At 41.4% G+C, this 20,188-nt stretch overlaps 1 pseudogene across 1 annotated transcript in view; it reads right to left on the minus strand.

The window, feature by feature from the left end:
* Window positions 1-5,547: 5,547 nt before the first annotated feature.
* Window positions 5,548-20,188, minus strand: part of LOC146974003 (glutamate receptor 1-like) — a 115,371-nt pseudogene continuing 100,730 nt past the window's right edge. The window contains exons 17-19 of the transcript XR_015037651.1: window positions 17,271-17,385; window positions 8,691-8,825; window positions 5,548-5,948 (exon numbers count right to left, since the gene is read on the minus strand). The product of XR_015037651.1 is annotated as a glutamate receptor 1-like (transcript). The remainder of the gene's footprint in view (window positions 5,949-8,690; window positions 8,826-17,270; window positions 17,386-20,188) is intronic.

The raw sequence follows: 20,188 nt of genomic DNA on the forward strand, positions 1-20,188 counted from the left end.
TTTTGACAAGAAATAAGACAAATATTCTTGGAAAGATTTAGAGTTTTTGCAGTGAAGAAGGAGAAGAAACCAACTGTTCATGAACAGTGTCGGTTTTCTGCTGCTGCTTCATTTTCTCTGAAAAATATTTCAACAACTGAAACACAAATGAACTGCCTGGCTTTACAGTGACACCTGAACTCACCTGAAGAGAAACAGTTTGTTCTGTGACTGTGACTCAAGACACAATGAACTTTTCACTCCCGTCACACCAGAGTCATCATCACGGTGGAGGCCCAACATCTCTCTCTCTCTGCAAAACCTTAAAGTAGGTAGAAGATGGAAACCCACAGGTTCTGGGTTTCTGTTTGCTCCTCACGCCGTCTGCACAACTCCACAGTTCTCTCAAACTTTGGGAAATACTACGGATCCACTTCTGGTTTTGTGTTTTAAGATCAGTCTGATTGATCAACAAGTTCACCATCAGCTGTTTCTGTACCAAAACGGTTTCACCTCATCCTCGGTTTGAGCTCTCTGGTCTTTGCAACCAAGGGTGTATGTATTCAGACCAGTGGCTTGTTTGGAGCAGTTGTTCTGAAACAGGAAGTGTTTGACCACAAAGATTGGTTTGTTTGTGTAACGGATGTGCACTCACTCCACCCATAAAAGACGTGCTAACCAACCTGCCAAGCGGTTGCCAACCTCTTGGTGAAGAGGTTAGCATCGTCGCCTCAGGTGCGGGAGGTCGTGGGATCGAACCCCACCTAGGGCAGGCCGTGAGAAACACAACGCAGAGGGCCAGATATGACATTGGCTACATTTGGTTCAGACGTGAACACAGCAGTCGCGCTCGGATGCAGGATAAAACAACTGAGCAGAGCAGACTTTATTCTCACAGACTAGTGCATAATGAAAAGAAAAACTCCCTCCTCTCATTTTGTTTTCCATGAGCGGCCTTACTGTTTCATACTTACAATGAAATTAAGTGTCATGTTTTATTTGAAATAATAAAATATTTTCAGTTCATAATGAGTCAGTGAAGTGGTCCGTCCTTCAACATGGTCACATCTGGTCCAGATCATCTCAGAAGTGACTTTCACACCTGAACTGAGGAAGTGAAGGTTTTAAAGAAACTGTGGATCAACTGAAGTGACTTGAACCTTAATCACCGTTTTGTCAACAGAAGAAATGACACGAATCGAGATGATGTCTGAGTTTTTATTTAAATAGAGTTACTGATCTGAATGTAATCAACAAACTCAAAAGATTATAAACCCATAAAGAACTTTATTTACAGGTGGAGCTTGGCACGGTTCGTTAACATCATACAAATGTGGACGACTGATTGATTCCTGACGTTTGTATAAAAAGTTCTCGTCGTGTCGCCGGGAGAAGATGCAGGAGAAAGAGATGCAGAAACACTGGACCAACCGAGGCAGCTGATTGGTCACCGCGGCGACCGGGAGGGGGGTTGGGGTGGGGGGTGCGAGCGCTTTATGTTTCTGAGGATATTTAAAAAGTATCGGTGGAGCTTGTGTGAACAGGTTTCTGTTCTACGAGGGTCAGTGAACGCCACGTCACCGTCGGTCGAGAAGGAAAAACTCCCTGATCGTGTTTTCTCCTCTTCGATGACGTCGCCTCAAACTCCTCTGACATCACAAACATCTGCTTCTCTCTGTGTTTGTTCGGTTTTTTTGCAGGTTTTTTTTCTCCAAATTGTGATTTTTGGAAACGACAGCTGGTGATTTTCATTGTTTAGACGAAGGAATACAGGAGGAAACACAACTGCACTGCAACAACTCAAAATCTTACCAAGAATAGTTGTCTTATTTCCAGTCAAAACAAATCTCATTCTACTTAAAATAAGACTCATCACATAGAAAGTAGCTTGTTTTTAGACACTTTTTACTTCTTTCAAGCAGATTTTCACTTGAAATAAGTAGAAAAATCTGATAGTGGAGCAAGTTTTTCTTTCTTATTACAAGCACAAAAAAACATGCTTTCACTGGCAGATTTTTCTACTTATTTCAAGTGAAAATTAGTTTGAAACAAGTGAAAATTGTCTAAAAACAAGTTAATTTTTAGGTGATGAGTCTTCTTTAAAGTGGAAAAAGATTAGTTTTGACTAGAAATGAGACATTTTGACAAGAAATAAGACAAATATTTTTTTTTGCAGTGTGTGAGGGTTTATAAAGAGGCCGAGACTCATCATCATCATCATCATCATCTACCATGTTACCATGTGTATATCTGTGTAGTCTTATCTGTCATCAACAAGAGATTACAGGTTACGGGTTAGCGTGTTTAACGTTTGTGTGGCGGTGTCGCCATGGAGACGAGAGCTGGGACACCGGGTCGGAGGCTCTGATCTTAGGCTACAAGGTTGGTTTTCAGCCAAGAGACGCTCCATTCTCCCTGGAACTAGTTACACAACTCATTTAACTCACATCACAGTTACTAAGAAGCTGTTTAATTAAGGTACAAAAAAAAAAAAAATCTTGCATAGTTCCCCTTTAACATGCAAACAACACGGCCGGTGTTCTTGTACGTCATGCGTTAATAGTTAGTGCGTACGTTTTGATTGGTCTTGCAGGATGCGATGACTCCGCCCACAGCTCCCGTCTTTGTGCAAACAGAGGGAAGAGGAGCGTTGCATCATCTCCATTAAAGGTACATTGTGTAAGAATTCCTCCCATCTAGCGTTGTGGTTGTATATCACAAGCAACTCAATGGTATTTTTCATGTTGCATTCACCTGAAATTGGGCAGACGGCAGACGGACGACAGGCTTAAACAAGCCTCTATGTAAACAAGTGGTCCGTCAGCACGAGGCAAAACAATACACGTGACAATATGTTGTCATGGCGATGTGGTATTGTTTTACCGGCTTTCTCTGGACTTCTGTGACTAAAATGACATCTGGTTTGTTAGCGACGGCCGTCTGCCCGACTGCAGGTGAATGCAGCATCAGTGTAACGCTCCATTCCTCCTCACTGCGTTACCGCGGTGACTGAGCCGACAGCTGCGGTGTCTCCGCTGAGTTTCCGTGCACTGCAAAAACTCAAAATCTTTCCAAGAATATTTGTCTTATTTCTTGTCAAAATGTCTAATTTCTAGTCAAAACTAAACTCTTTCCACATCATCACCTATAAAGTAAAATCTGCCAGTGAAAGCAAGTTCTTTGTGCTTGTAATAAGAAAGAAAAACTTGCTCCACTATCAGATTTTTCTGCTTATTTCAAGTGAAAATCTGCTTGAAAGAAGTAAAAAGTGTCTAAAAACAAGCTGCTTTTAATGTGACGAGTCTTATTTTGAGTATAATTTGATTTGTTAGAAAACTAGAAATAAGACAAATATTTTTGGTAAGATTTTGAGTTTTTGCAGTGTGGTTTCCTACCGTCACACTGCCACTGAACGTAAAAACATGGCGACACCACATGGCAGCAGCACCGAGCTTACCCGCTCCATGGAGATATGAATGATATGAACGGCTCATTCAGAGCTGAAAGGAACACTTCACTTTGTTGATGGGGGGGATTACTGGTTAATGAAAAACAGACTGAAGAACCAAATAATCAATTTTCGTGAATAGATAACAGGAGAAGTTACACAATGTCCCTTTAAATGAACAATGAGTGCATCTTAAAACTCAAATCCTCACGTATTTATTAGTTCTTGTATCTATATTATAATTATAGAACATTAAGTCTTATATTTTACACCTATATTCATGTCCTATTTTTATCTCTATTCCTTCTATTATTCTTTCGGAGCAGCACTAGTTTATGATTTTGACTCCGACCTCAACAAAAGCTACGACAGTTTTGTTTGTTTCCTGCAGGCATTTTCAAAATAAAAGAACTTTCATTTACTGATTAAAAATATGCTTCAGAGTAAAAGTACTTCACGGAGATGCAGAGAAGCAATAAAGAACAAATAACAGGTGAATATACTTAAGTAAAAGTACTTAGTTACTGAGTAGAACCAGTGGAAACCAGTGTATTACAATATATTTACACTGTAAGTCGCTGGCTGAATGTTAAACTGTTTTCTAGCTCAGATTCTGATTGGTTAATTGATTTATTGATTGGTTAATTGATTTATTGATTGATTAGTTGACAGAATATTAAACTCGGCTCCTTCCTGTGACATTTTCTTTTTCACTTTCTTGAGGGTTTGAAGAAACGAAGACGTCGGCTTCGACTCTGAGAGACGGTGATGGACTTTTTTTGTTTTTGTGTCATTGTTGTTGATGATCAAACGTCGACTTCTCATGAAGCAAAAAGAGAAAAACAATCAATCAATCAAAACAAAGTTGTGCCTGAACGAATCATGTGACTCCGGTGTCGTCTCAGCTGTGACATCATCACTGCAAAAACTCAAAATCTTACCAAGAATATTTGTCTCATTTCTAGGCAAAACTAATCTCTTTCACATTAAAAGTAGCTTGTTTTTAGACACTTTTTACTTCTTTCAAGCAGATTTTCACTTGAAATAAGTAGAAAAATCTGATAGTGGAGCAAGTTTTTCTTTCTTATTAGGCTACAAGCACAAAAAACCTGCTTTCACTGGCAGATTTTCTACTTATTTCAATTGAAAATTAGTTTGAAACAAATGAAAATTGTCTAAAGAACAGTAAATTTTTAGATGATGAGCCTTATTTTAAGTGGAAAGAGATTAGTTTTGACTAGAAATGAGACATTTTGACAAGAAATAAGACAAATATTCTTGGAAAGATTTTGAGTTTTTGCAGTGCAGTGATCAGAGGAAAAAAAAAAGAAAGAAAAAAAAGCTTTAAAACGTCGACATGCTCAAACTCTCCGATATCAAAGTGGCTTCTAGTGTGAAAACGTGACCAAGCTCAGTGTTACTGCTGGACAGGAGGGGGGAGGAGTGGGGGAGGAAGAGGGGGGTGAAGAGAGAGGAAGAGGAGGGTGAAGGGGGGAGGAGGAGGAGGGTGAAGGGGGAGGAAGAGGAGGGTGCAGTGATCATTGATTCAGTCTTCAGAGTTAAAAAGCCCCTCCCCCCTCTGTGGCCACCTCAGGCCGTGTTATTGCGGAGGAGGAGGAGGAGTTCGGTTTAAGACAGCGCTCGTCGTTAGAAAAGGTTCGTTAAGCCCTGGTGCTCGTCTGGCAGGAGCTCCGTGGTGTGTTCAGGTGCATCCGTCCACCAGAGCTCCGTTCGTCCGAGGGTGAACGTGAACGTGAACGCTCGTCCTTCTGTCGGCCTGTCGGACGGATTTCCCTCCTTTCTCCTTTTCTGATCGTCCATTCAATCCAACTTCTCCTTCATCATCTCTCCCTTTTCCTCTCATCCTGTCTTTACTCCCTCGTTTATTTCTTAATATCTCCTTTCATCTTCTTCACTAATCCACATTTCTTCCTTTTCCCTCCTCCTTTCATCTCTTCTTGATATATCTGATCTTCATCCACCTCTTTCCTCTCCTCCATCCCTTTTTCTCCCACCCTTTATCCCTCCTTTCTTCATCTCTCCATCCATCCTCTTCCTCTCATTTCCATCCCTCTCTTCCCGCTATCCTTTTCTTTTTCTGCATCTCTTTTTTCTTTCCTCTCTTCCTTCCTTTTCATTCTCTCTTTCTCCTTCTCCTTCCCTCTCTATATTATTTTATTCTTTCTTTTCCCTCCGTCTCTCCTTACCTTCCTCAGCGACAGACTGACAGACAGACAGGTGAGAGCGCAGCGTCCAATCAGAGCTCTGGGTTTGATCACATGCCGGTGGAGGACAGTCCCAGGCCGGCTGCCTTGCTCATGCAGGGTAAACCCTGAGCTCCGGCTTTGGGGAAGTCGTGCGCCACCACACGTCCGTTCTCTCCTCCCAGTCCCGACACTCCTCCTCTTTCTCCTCTTTCTCTTTCTCTTTCTCCTCCAACCACCGCCACTCCTCCTCCTCCTCCTCCTCCTCCTCCCATCCCACCGAGGCTGGTGCTCATCATGGCGGCGTCGATCAGCTCCTGTGAGACAGAGAGAAGGGGAAAGGTTCAGTCTGAAATATCACTGAAACGTGTTGTTTTGAAACACAACGTTTCCATTGAACACAGTCTTTTATTATTAAATAACATGTTTGGATCATTGGTAAATGTGTATCAAGTTTAAATAAATAATTAAATAAAGAATTGTAATTGAATTGTATTCTCTACGGAGACCCAGATATGACATGCGGGAAAAAAAAAAAAATTGGGGCCACGAAATACTAATTAGTTCCCACGAAATAGGTATAACGTGCGGACGAAATACTAAAACATAATAGTATATTATTCCAAATCGACTGACCTTCTCAAACAGGAACAGTCACGCTGTCACACAATGGACAGGGATAGTATGGTAGTGTTTTATTTAGGCTGGGGATGAACTACAAAGACATTCATTGCAGAGATTCATTATTACAGTGTAAATGTAATTTACCGCTCAACTCACTGCCTCTCATTTATTTCTAAAGACAGCTGCACATTGTTGAGCTCTGAAAATGGCCGTGAAAGACACTTTTTTAGTCGATTTCAAGCTGAAACTCTGACCAGAATCGAGCCCGGACCAGGTCTGCAGAATAAGTTAACGAGAGGATCTAGCTAGATTTCGTGGCCACAAATTATTATTTTTCCCCCGCATGTCATATCTGGGGCTCCGTATTCTTCTAAATAAAATGTAAATAAATGCAGTCCTTTAAAGGACAATTCCAGGCTCTAGTTTCCTAATATTTAGCTCTAACAGAATGAATGTTTAGATTTTCTTGTTAAAGCAGAAGTCAGCGATCCGGTGGTTTTGGCTAACTTCCTGTAAGCAGATGGAGTTAGCAGTCCCCGCCCTCGTCCCTACGTCACCACATTCAGGCGCATCCCTTGGCTGCACACACAGAGAGGACTGCCCCTTTATGCCGTTCTCTCTCCTCATTGGATAAAGGTTGTAGGATACAAGGAAAGTTTTCTCCTGGGCTCAGAGCAGAGCAGAGTGACTGACAGACCCGTGTTTCAGACCAAACACTCTATAGAAGTGATTGCTGTCGGAAGATACAACTATTTAAGACTTAGATTAACACAAACATTCTGCTTACTTCTGCTTTAATATCTCCTGTTGTAATGTGCAGACATTAGTATTTAACTGTGTACGACTGTGGGATGAGAACTGATGAGATTTTATTGATACCGATTCTGTTATTGATTCTGCTGATCCATCTGATTCTTTATGGACCTTAACAACAACAACTCTCACACTCACTTCCTCTCACTACAGCATCAAGTGTTTTTTTTGTTTTTTAAGGCTTTCGGTACAAAGTTTGTACAAAGCATCAATAATTTATCGATGACTGATGCTGATGATGAACCCTTCGTCCACCTCCACCTGCAGCAGGTAACTCTGCTGCTGCTGCTGCGACTGATGATGATGATGATGATGATGAAATCCTGCACACGTGGTTGTGTCAGCCGTCGCCGTGGGCCAAACGGTTTCATGTCACAGCTTTGTGCTCAGACGCTCGTGTGTGAAGAGAATAACAAAGTCCGGCCGGAGAGCGGAGCCACAGACAGACAGACCGGCCGCCGAGGAGAAAATGGCTCTAATGACTTGTTTGTTCCTTTGGAGGAGCCCATCAAAGTCTCAGTGTAAACCGCCGCCGTCGCTGCCGTCTGTAATGAGGCGGCCGCCGTTTCATCACTTACACACGCCGACGACGAGCAGCAGCTGAGAGCTCGGTGTCTCTCCGACGGAGGCTGAGGAACCAGGAACCACGGCTGTGTTTGGTTGTTTTAGAGGGAAATACAGAGACTGATACCTGAAAAACTGTCCCTGAAGGCAACGCGCATCAGTGGTTTTGCATGAATTTCCCTCTAAAACAACTCTGTGTGGTAACGTTGTGTTATTATCTCATAGCGTGGTGAATGTGCAGGTCACAACTTGTCCACCAGAGCGTTGTGGAGTTGTTGGATTGTGTATTTGATGAGTTTGATGGAGGGAAACCAAGAAATCCCATAATGAGCCTCCATTAGTAGCGTAGCTCTGAGCAGCTCACGGCTCTGCTCCACCGTTCTAAAAATAGCTTGCAACGACAATTAAAGGTAACGAAACCTACTGCTATGACTATAGGGATTATGGCAATGGGCCAATTTGACAAAATGTTGAACTATCCCTTTAAATTGATGGCACTTTGTGTGTGTGCAGCTTCACTGATTCATTGATTGAAGTGTGTGAGTTTAAACTGCAGTGGTACAGGTTCGAGACCGGACAGACTCTTCTTATAGGAGTTATTTTATTGAATTTATGTCTATGGTTATGGAGACTTGGAGAGATCATTTTCTTGTACAGCTGAATTTTCTATCCATACAGATAAGACATACTCTATCTATCTATCTGAAGCATCTTTGTGAAACTTCCAAGTATCATTTAAGTATCTCGAGGTGGAGCTGAGTGTCTTTTTTTTTGGAAATCAAAATACGGTCACTCTGCCAACTAATGACGACATAAATTATGTAAACGAGATGAGTTTGGTCCTTGAATGTGAGAGAATTGTGCCTGAAAAAGTCTTTGATTGTGATGTTACGTAAGATGGTGATGGACCCTGAATATGATGCTTTACCACAATGGAAGAAACAATTAACAATCACTTTTAATAAAATTCTACACAACAACTTGATCTTCTACTGCTTCTACCTTCTCCTGGTAAGGTACCACCTGTCAGTCAGTTGGAGAATGAAGCCTCGACTCACCTTCATCCTCCTGGACTCGATCCGAGACTTGTAGCAGAACTCGACCAGCGCCACCAGCATGGCCAGGCCCAGCCCGCCAATCAGGATGTAGAAGACCCCGGCCACGTTGCTCAGACTGAGCGCGCTCGTCTTGTCCTGTCAGCGCAGAGGGGCGGGGTCAGGGAACAACCAATCGTGGTGCAGAATCAGATCATTGTCTCACTCTCTCTCTGTCTGAAGCTAAACCGGTTTTATATTTATCACAGACGTCGTCTGACGTTCGAAGGCTGCGACACAGAGGAGACGCTTCAAATCAATTCACTTCCAATTCTGGGTCAAACATGGCAACCGAGGTTCATGGTTATTATGGTTTATGTTATAATATGTGACATAAACACACGTCTTCATGTCAAGAGTAATGTAAACTGTTCTTTTAGCTCTATATTAAAGTCAAAGGTCATGATCTCCTCTTGTAAACAGCTCTAAAATAATAAATAATCATACTTATTTTCAATAAAACAACAGTATAAATTCCTAAAATGAATTAGAACAGTTGTCTAAACATTCTCATGAAGAAAAAATGTTCCAACTGTGTTTGTGGTGTTACTTAGCAGCTTTTGAAATGTATGTATCCCATGAGATATGTTGCCAGATTAGGGGTAGAAATTTGGTCAATGTTCATTATTCAAAATGTTGTTTCAAACTGGAAGGAATGCTAATAATTACTGCAGTATCAGATATTATCATGCACAGCTTTGCCCATTACAACAGTATAACTGTATTTTACTTAAATAAATATATTTATTTTCAAGCAGGGCATCTCGGCTAGGTCATTTTATGGGAAAAGAAAGGATGTGGTCAGAGGCCACGCTTAAAATCAATTCACTTCCAATTCTGGGTCAAACATGGCAACCGAGGTTCATGGTTATTATGGTTTATGTTATACTATGTGACATAAACACACGTCTTCATGTCAAGAGTAATGTAAACTGTTCTTTTAGCTCTATATTAAAGTCAAAGGTCATGATCTCCTCTTGTAAACAGCTCTAAAATAATACGTTTTAAAAATTGAGCATTATACAAACATATTTAATATGAAAATAAAAGTTTATATCTCACTATTATTATTATTGTAATTTATGGAGGCTACATATATTTACATATACATTTTACATACCTATAGAAAAACGGCTACAGTATGAGATAGTTTTATATGGTTCAAACATTTTATGTTAACTGTATAATCAATTTATATATCAATAACATGCATAAAAATGTTCCTTTACATCAGAAGAAACTGGTCTAATAATACTGAAATATAGGCTTTAACATATAGATTTATATGGCCTTATAGACATTTATGTCACTATGGGGAATTAATCCAGTTTCTATAAGGTTACTTATATACGTTTTTGCACATTTATTCTATAAATGGAAATTCAATACAATATTAAATCAATATTATTGAGTATATGAACTAAATTGGGGGACTAATGGGGATCTATAATGAACACATTAAAAAACCAAATAATTACATGTTCATGGAAGATTTTTTTTTTTTTGTCGGTCCCACAAATCTTTAAAAACTAGTTTGAATTTCCGTCGCCTCAAACCACAGCCTTTGAAAGTCCAGATGTGAACGTCACATGCAGTTTCATGCACAGAAACTCAAACAGAATGAGGTAAAAATAAAAATATTGATTGATTGATTGATCATGGATCATTAAGGTCCTCTTCCTGCTTCAACCACAGTTTGGTCTCATCTTCTTCCTCTGACTGGGAGTTAAACTGTTTCATCTTTGTTTCAGTGCTTCAGTGTTTTAGTCTGACACATGCATCACTGTTGGTTTGTTTGTTTGGTGGGCATGGCAACATGACTTAGCTTCCTCATCCAATAGCATGCAACCTGTTGAGAGACAGTGAATCAACAGTTGAACAGGAGGAAACAGAAGTCCTATTGGACGCTGCATGTACAGTCTGAGGTCAGGGAGGGGGAGGGGGAGGAGCCTATCAGTGGGCTTTCCTCTCCAAACTGTCACTGTAACGTCGGCCAATCAGCCGCTGAGAAAACCTCAAGACGCTTTAAAGTCAGACTGAAATCCAAGTTCATCTCATCTAAAGGGACATTTTTTTTTGTTTTTTTTAAAATGTCATTGAGAAAAAACTGAATTATAGATAAATATGAACTGAACTTAACCCTTAGTGGTATTAGATGTGAACATTGTCTCTTTTACCCATAAAACCGTTGGCTTTTGTTTATATTTGTATGGACTTATAACATTGTCGCATTGAGCTTTTACGTCATTATGTGGATGCGTGGATTGGGGGTTGTGGTTATTCTCTTTTATTTCACCTATTCTGTGTGGCGGCAGGAGTTTGTAACAAAGAAAGTGAGTTAGTAGAGCTAAGATATTTTTTCTTGATTGTCATCCTCATTATTTTATAAAATCAGCACTAACTCTGTCAGCTTTGAGGATGTTAATCCTGTCAATCTCTATTTTCAAATATTTAATTTTCTCCTCATTTTAGTTTCATACTGTTCCTCTTGTTTTGTCACTTGTGTTACTGTGATTTGGAGAAACCTTAATAAAGTTCCGAAAGGTGACATTTATCTAGCTGTTGATTTTTTGTTTTACTTTTTGTTTTTTTGTTTTTAGGAATGGTGGAGAGAGTGTCCCTCATTGTCTTCTTGTTGAAGGTACTGAAGTTAACAGCCCCATTTCCATTAAGGAAGTTCAAATTTAAGAGGCAGAAACATATAAGACTCGCTGGACTACTACAAGTCATTGATTTAACCAGAACTAGGACTCTGGAGCTGGAGACAAGGGACATGGAGCTGAGTTAAAGTGGAAATCCTACAGAAGTTCCTCTTTAATAGTTTTGTTTGTCCACTTACCCTACATCTTGTCTTCTTTTACTGCTCTTACTGTTGTTGTTGTTCCATCAGTGGAGACACTTTCTAACAAGGCTGGGCTATAAAAGTGCTGCTTAGTGATTGATTGATGTATTTATTGGGGCTTATATTGTATAATGACTGCTTTAAATGAGTGTGAATGATTGTGAATGTAGGAATAAATGAATGTGTAGGTCGCAGATCAGCAGATTGTTTGACTTATTTATTGATGCTTCTTATGGTATATGCTTGTTTTTTTACTTGTCATTGTTTATATTATGCTACTGTCATTATTAGTTTTTAATTTTTTTTTTGATTGTTTACTTTTTAAGGGTTGAGAGTGAGCCAGGGCAGACTACATTTCAATGCATTGACTGTACATCCTACTTTTTAATGTATATGACAAATAAACTAAACTTGAAACTATTTTTGTGCTTTCTGTTGGCGTCACTCTCCGCTCTGATTATGTACCGACCCTGAGGCAGGGACTCGTTTAGCCCCAGGAAAAGTTCCAGGAGATCGTCCTTCAGTGGCGACGCACCATCGACCCCCGGCCCCGTAAAAAATAAACCTGACGTTGAAGACTTTGGTATTTGACTCTGGAGGCCTGGATTTCCTCAGCTGAGTTTCCATTATTGCATTGGTTGTGAATTTGCAGTTTGTGTTTTTTTGCTATATTTAAATCAAACAAAATACATTTTAACTGCAGCTTTGAGTGGCTGTGGATAAATCAGGTCTATTATAAAAAATGAATCTGCATCGGTGTGAACTGGGTCGTCCCTCTGGAGCTTCAGTCTGACATTAAAATCGTTTGTCTGTCCTCGCGGATAAACAGACTGATGAATGTTTCCCTCCCTCCAGCTCAGAGGAAACAGGAAGTACTGTACATGACAGATTGGAGACAAAAACATCAGCGTGTGTGCCTGAGAGTGTGAGTGTGTTAGGGGAAGTAAAGGAGGGGGTGAAGCTGTGGTCAGTAGCTTCGATTTCTCTTTGTCAGCAGCCATAAACAGAGAGAGAGAGGAAGGGAGAGAGCCGTAGAGTGATAGCAGAAGAGAGCGAGAGAGAGAGAGAGAGAGAGAGACAGGAAATATATTTGCAGTTTTTAAAATCTGACTTTTCACATCTGACGTGTGCATGTGTAAAAAAAAAAAAAAAAAGCGGAGAAAGAGTTTCTCCTCCAGGCCAGATTTGTCACGTTGATGCAGAATAAGCTGCTTCTCTCCGGAGAAAGACTGAAAATGAGCCTGAAAACGAGTCCTTCTCCAAAAAAACTCCAGGACACTGCACAACCACAGGACCCTCTAAAAATATAAATGGAAATGCGGCAGCCACGGGCGGCGCGGATTAAAAAGTAAAGTGATGTAAAAAGTCACATTTTTCTGCAGAGTCACTCGTCCGTCTGTCCGTCTGTCTGCGGCTGCTTCCAGTGAACTGTGCTGACCGCAGGATTTTCTGGAGAACAGAAGGAAGCTGAGCAGAGAAAAGCCTCTGAAGAAATCTGATGGATTTCTCACTGATCTGGAGCCATGAAAACCCCCTTATCTCCAAAATGTCGGCTAAAGCCAGCCTGGCTCATTTTCTCTCCCCTCGTCCATTTGCATAAAGTTTTGTGGAGGAGACCGAGTTAGTAATAAAACACTGTGAGAGTCAAGTGCAAATTGGAGTCACAGGGTTTTTCATCACGTGCTCCGGTTCGTTGTGACCAAGTCGTCCTCCTGATCTCCAGAAGCGTTGGCCGAGCAGCAGGGTCACACTCTGAAAACTAAAGGCTCCTCAGGAAACCAATAGGAATTCACTCTTAATGCTTAAAGTTAGCCTAGCTTAGCACAAACACTAGAAACAAGTGGAAACAGCACCTTTACATTTTAGACACCGTTTGTTTAATTTGTACAAAAACAAAAGTATATCGGGTTGCCAACTTCCTGAAGTCAAAATAAGGGAAACGGTTTGGGTTTCATAAAATCAGAATAATTATTAAAGGGATATTTAGGGTTGCTCAGAGCTACACTACGGAGGCTCATGGGATTTCTTGGTTTCCCTCATCAAACTCACAATCCAACAACGCTCTGGTGGACAAGTTGTGACCTGCACATTCACCACGCTATGAGATAATAACACAACGTTACCAGACAGAGTTGTTTTAGAGGGAAATGCAGAGACTGTTGATGAAAAACTGTCCCTGAAGGCAACGTGCATCAGTGGTTTTACATGAATTTCCCTCTAAAACAACTCTGTGTGGTAACGTTGTGTTATTATCTCATAGCGTGGTGAATGTGCAGCTCACAACTTGTCCACCAGAGCGTTGTGGAGTTGTTGGATTGTGTATTGTGTATTTGATGAGTTTGATGAGGGAAACCAAGAAATCCCATAACGAGCCTCCGTAGCGTAGCTCTGAGCAGCTCACGGCTCTGCTCCGCCGTTCTAAAAACAGCTTGCACCGACAATTAAAGGTAAGGAACCTACTGCTGTGACTATAGGGATTATGGCAATGGGCCAATTTGCCAAAATGTTGAACTATCCCTTTAATACATGCTATATCAGCCTCAAGAAAGAAACAAGAGACTGTGAAAGAACTCCCTGACTCGTCTTGAAGCCTCTCGTTCCTCTCCTCACCCAGACTGTTTAACCTCAGTGACTAAATGAGACATTTTACTGGGAGACGTGTAGTTCTTTTTGTATAAATGATCTCTCAGACTTCCTTTTCACATTCTTCTCTACACTTCTACGATCGTTTTTTTCTGAAGTCTGAACTGTAGGCTACTGTTTGATTATAATAAAAAACGCCCAATATGGATTTTCAAAAATACGGAACAAAGTGCATCAGCTCAATAAGGGCCACAACTTTTAGTTTCCAAATACGGGACGATTACATATTTAAGTGACGGTTGGCAACCCGATGTAAATTTATTTTGTACAGATGAAACATGATGTAGAAAACCAGTCAGTGAGCGTTGGAGCCCGGTACTGTTGGGTACGCTGGACTAGCTGTCTCTGCTTCCAGTTGTTCATGCAATGCTAAGCTGGCTGACTGCTACCTACACCTGTTAATGTTACAGCTTTTATCAAACACTTGTTCAACTTATTAATTCATATCTACATTCAACTATGGAGCCTTTTGATGCAACCGTGTTTTTTGATAAGAGGCTCCGTCCTTTAGTCTTTGAAATGGGTTTATCAACAGTCACAGAAACATAGTTACTGTGCATCCAAGTAACTACTGTTTAAAGTGTAGAAGCTAAAAGTAAAAACACAAGATACTCTAACCCTAAACTGGACAAATCAGGATGTTTCTGTCTATTTCTTTTTTTTTACTCATCAACAAATGAGACCCTCAGGAGCCTTTTCCTTTTCAGAGTGCACCGCAGGTGGAGGTCTGAGGGGTTTGGATGCAAGTCTGATGGGGGAAGAGGGGGTGGGGAGGGGGGGTGGGTGGGTAAACCAACACATGACCTTGGGACCAGGCCTGAATAACCTCAAGAACTGACCTTTCTGCCGGAGTCCTTGTGTCCACACTCCCCCTTGTCATACCACCACTTGTTTTTCAACTTGTCTAAGACGGCTTGTTCATTGAGCTTCAGTACTGCTAGGTTTACTGGGATTCTTCAAAGAACCATGGGAGGAAGGGAAGGGGGGATGGGGGGGAATAACATAAATAACATTATGCACCTCCATGTTATCTTATGTTATTGTTCAGCTCCACAGCAGCAGTGGCTGCGGTTTTAGCAACAGTGGCATTAGCAGTAGAGACGCTGCGGTACGCTACAGAGAACACCTCAGCAACAACAGAAAGGAAAACAAAAAACTAACAAAAAACAAAAAACAGGCACAATCACACATAAAAAAAACATTTTGGAAAATGTCAGCGTGTGTCAAAGTGATATGCATTAATACTCCATCTAGCTTGGCTTGGCCTGACTCCCTACGCGCGAGATGTGTATTACTATATCACTTTGGGTAACCGGCAAGAGCGGAAAACACTCCAGGATCTTTGAGTTGACCGAGCAAAGCTGCTTCATGGAGATACGAAGATACGAAGATACACTGAAGTCAGTGTCTGTCTGGTGACCAAGAGCCCAGTCCACCGGGGTATTTTACTGAGTGAGTAAGCTAAGTTAAGTGTCCTCAGTAGTGGTTCTGTGCATGGATCTGGAAATCCTTGATGCAGATTTAACGCTACATATCTTGCGCTGTACGTTTTGTCTATTTCAGTATTTGCAGACATCAGTTTTCCTGGTCATGGCTGCCACAGTGTACATAACACCAAAACAACATGGTACACAGTTGTGCGAGTAGCAAAACTCTACTTGAGTAATGACGTCATCAATGATTAAGTACCCTTCCCTCTGAGCAACCGCTACCAAAGCTTCTGTATTTTCCCCAATTTCCACCGTCTCCGTCTCCGCTCTGTTTCGACTCCGTTTCGAACACCGGAGCAATTTGCTCCCATTTAAAGATTCCCAGAGGAGTTTGCTCTTGGTTATAAAAGAGTCTCATATTAATGTGGATGAATCTAGTTACCACTTATTAATGGGTCCATTTTCGATAAATATATCGTTCTGTCTTTAAAGTTATGTTGATATTATTATTTAGTGGTCGACTCGTCCAGCATTTCCTAGTTTCGGTTTCCCAGACGCTGCCCGGCGGGTCATGGGAATAACGCTGCTGGATTGCTAGTTGGCATCATTTATGGTCGGAACTACGATGGTATCTGATCGTCTTCCAACCTCCGACTTCCATTCTTGATCAATGAAAACATTCTTGGCAAATGTTTTCGTTTTTGTCCGTCTTGCGCCGGTCCAAGAATTTCACCATGCGTGCGGAGACTCATGGGAAGTTTATTGTAAAAACACTTAGCTTTCCGAAACTCCTCGTAGTCCCTTTAAGTCAATCAAAGCATTTCCAACGCGTGCGCCTCCAGTCCGGTAGAGATATGCAATAGGTCTATTTTTGCTGGATCACACAGCCATCATGCATCAATTTACATCGATTAGGTCGCCCCTCACACAGGAAGTCAAACGCACAGAGTATCTGGTAAATTTAAAAATAAAACACAACGGACAAACTTCCGATCGTAAATCGTCACTTTGTCAACATAATTTTGACCCACAAGTCTCCAATCAGTCAGAGAAGGTCCTGAAGCTAAACAGGACGTGATGGATGGAAAAAATAATAATCATGGAGGAGGAAACCGCAATATCTTATGATGAAACACACCCGCTCAAACCGAAAGTAAAAAAGACAATATCCTAGTCTCACTTTATTACGGTATCGGATTTAGAACGGAGCAGAGACGGCGTCGGTGGAAGTTGGGTGTCAGCTGAAGTCAGTCAAGTTATAGGTTTTTCAAAAGAAGGACAGATGGTAGATCATGTTTTATAGTAGATTCTTGGTTTTACTTCATGTTCGGTAACTTGACGCTTGTGGGAGCAGTTTGGTTTGGTTTGGTTGTAGATATAATGTGATGAAACTTTAACAGTTGAGTAAAATACCCCCTGGACCAGGTGAGAGAAGCTGGAGATGTTTTAACTTTCTCCACAGGTAGAACCAGTGTAGCTGTGACAAGACACCAAACAGCAGATCTCATGTTTAGGGTCAGCGGTGACATCCGGAGTGTTTAATGCTTGAACAGTGAAGTTGTGGGTTGTTGCCGGTTACCCCGGTGTACCATTGCCTGTCGTTACCCGTTGGGGTTACGGTGATCTGACCTTGGAGTCCCCTCCCCCGGTGCCGCACTCTCCCTTGTCATACCACCATCTGTTTTTCAATTTGTCCAACAGGCCCTGCTCGTTCAGTTTTAACACTGCCAAGTTAACAGGGTTTCTACAGGGATAGCAACAATAGGGGATAAAAGGGAACTACGTGTTAATGAGCAGAGGACGACCGCCAGTGAAGATAGCAACATCATTACATGTATGTGCTGACAGGCATGTTATTATTATTATTATTATCAGTGTAACCATGAAAACCAATGGTGCATTGCAGGACTGGTTCACTGCTCTTCAACCCAGATCTTGTTAAAACGTTGTTTCCCATCAGTTTGAAGGGTTTCTGTTGCAGACCGTCGCTGGGCTTCAACACAGATTGTTGTTCTTTTTTAAACGTTTGGATGGTTCAGACACAAACACTTCATGGTTAGGTTTGGGAAAAGATTGTTGTTTGCGTTAAAATATATACTTTCTTAAAGTTAAAGGACCTTTGTGAACTTGGCTTTGTCGCTATAATTGCCACTATAATTACCACAGGGCCTCGTGGTGCACAACTGTAAAACCTTAACTATTAGGAGTAATAAGCTGCTTGCAATGAATTTGTCTTCAATGCAGTCTTTAGCTCCTGAGCTGCAGTGGTGCTGACAGGTGCACATCTAAAGGTCAGCTTTCCTCTCTTAGTAGGAAATCCAGAGGTTCTCTCCAAAGTTTTCCTTCCAATTGTCCATCATCATCATCTTCTGCTTATCTGGGATCCATGATTAACTGTTAACCGATAAGTAGAACTCTGACTGATTAATACACCGACATGTGCAGACTTCCACTCGTGCCTTCAGTCATATTTTGCAGAGAAAAGTTACACGGTTGGACTTCCAGTATGTGCCAGTTCTGCAGCTCCGTCCCTGTGAAAGGAGGTCAGACGACGGCACTGCGCTCACCTGCAGCTCCAGTCAGAGGAGCTCTGCTGTTCCTCTTCCTTCAGCCTGGTGTTCGGCTGCACTTTGTGTAAGAAGAGTTCAGCATTGGAAGATCTAACCCCAACGGATGTGGCGCTGCACAGCTGTAGCAGCGTGTGCGTATGTTTTATGAGGGCAACAAAAAAAAACATTGTCGATCCTCCTTTCACTTGCCGATAGAGGATCTGGTTGGCCTCATGCTGTGCACCTTTCTCTGGGTTTATTTACCTGCTGATATCCCTAACAAGATGTATCATTGGTTTTGAGTACCTGTGATCTGCTTAATATCATTCATACTGCCCCTTTCTGTTGCCTCTTTCTGGAGCTCTAGCAGGCACAGGTCATTTGGCCAATCAGAAGAGAGAATGAGAACCTCTCCTCTGATTGGCTCACTGTTTTTGAGTGGCGTGTGGTCGGGCCAATCACAGGCAAGTAACTGAAACCTAAGCTGCAGTCATAAAAATTGAAAAAAAACAACAACAACTGGTCGCAGAAGGCGGAGTTACCTTGTGTGTGACATCACAGAAAGGAGGAAGTGCTATCTGCTCGTCTTAAAGAGACAGTTCCTACAAATGGGCGGTGTGCGTTTCTCCGTTTATGACCAGGTTGATGCATGGGGCAGTATATACATGGCCCAGAGACCTCCCCAAACACGAAAAAATAACCAAAATCACATTTTTCATGCCATGGGGCCTTTAATAGACCATCAGTTAACGGTTACTAATGTGTTAACGAGCGTAGGTTATCAGTCAGGAAAGAAAAAAATCAAAATGTGCAGAAGGGATATACAGTATAATCCCCAATGAGTTCTGGATCTAGGTCTACTGTGAGATCTCCAAAGGTCTTGGAGTCTTGCGTTGGACATATCCAAACATGGCCGTGATCTAAGAGCCAGAAGATCGATTGAAGTGTTGGGAACAGACCCGTTGGTTTTATATGGATAAGATGGGACCGGTGTTGAGCCCAGTGATAGGCTACAGCAGAAAGGTTCGGTTGTCACATCTGAAGTGCAGGGAAACAACGTTTCAATAAGATCTGGGCTGAAAAACAGAGAATGAATCCTTCTACTGACAACTGTGCAGCAAACCTCGACTATTGCATTCATTTCCATTCCTTACCTGATAGATAAAGGAGAAACAACAGTCAAAGGTTTAGACGTACAGGTGGAATATAAAAAAATAACACACTCAAGGTCAATGGCTGGCAACAAATGGCAAAATATCTTTAACACTTTTCAATTACAATTGTTAATTTCCCACCATCTTGTACAGTATATCCCTACAAGTACACAAATACCCAGAGGTTGCCTGTTGTTCCCCTTTACATATCAAAGCTACAGAGAGGAAGCAGTGATGTTGGTGAGAGCAAAGGAACAGGAATCAGTGAAAGTGAAGGGCAACGAGTGATTCAGGTTGAAGAAGAGACAGTGACAACAATTAATGTGACAATGAGAGTGACAGCAACAGAAGAGTTTTGTTCTCAAGTGCATTATATACTGAAAAATATACACAACACACAAATGAAATAACACGAGAAAGAAAAAGTGAAACCCAACTAACTGTTTGTCAGTGTAATTCTCAGAGAATCAAGAACAGTGGTGTTGTTGACATGTGGTAAAACTGGAGGATGGAGGATTCCTCTTCAACTACACTGACTGAATTTCATGGTAAACATCTGCTCAGACTGGTCATAATGCTTAGACGTCTACAACCACAGGATAAAAATATCATTTAACTCTGGTCACAGTCAGTCAGTGCGTTTACATGCACAGCTAAGTATAGTCCTTGTCCCAGTTTACATGCAGCAGGGAAAATTTAATAACTTGACAGTGTCCTCCTCTTCACCACTAGGTGGCGATATGTGTTGTGTTAGTGGGTTAAAGGATAATTACCGTTTAAAAAAAAAAAATCTGGACCTTATTTCTACCATAAAATCCGATCATTTCCTCCCCCAGATAACTTT

This window comes from Trachurus japonicus, chromosome 14, assembly GCF_045865225.1.
Source record: "Trachurus japonicus isolate A0001 chromosome 14, Traja_1.0".
In the NCBI taxonomy this organism is placed as follows: domain Eukaryota; kingdom Metazoa; phylum Chordata; class Actinopteri; order Carangiformes; family Carangidae; genus Trachurus; species Trachurus japonicus.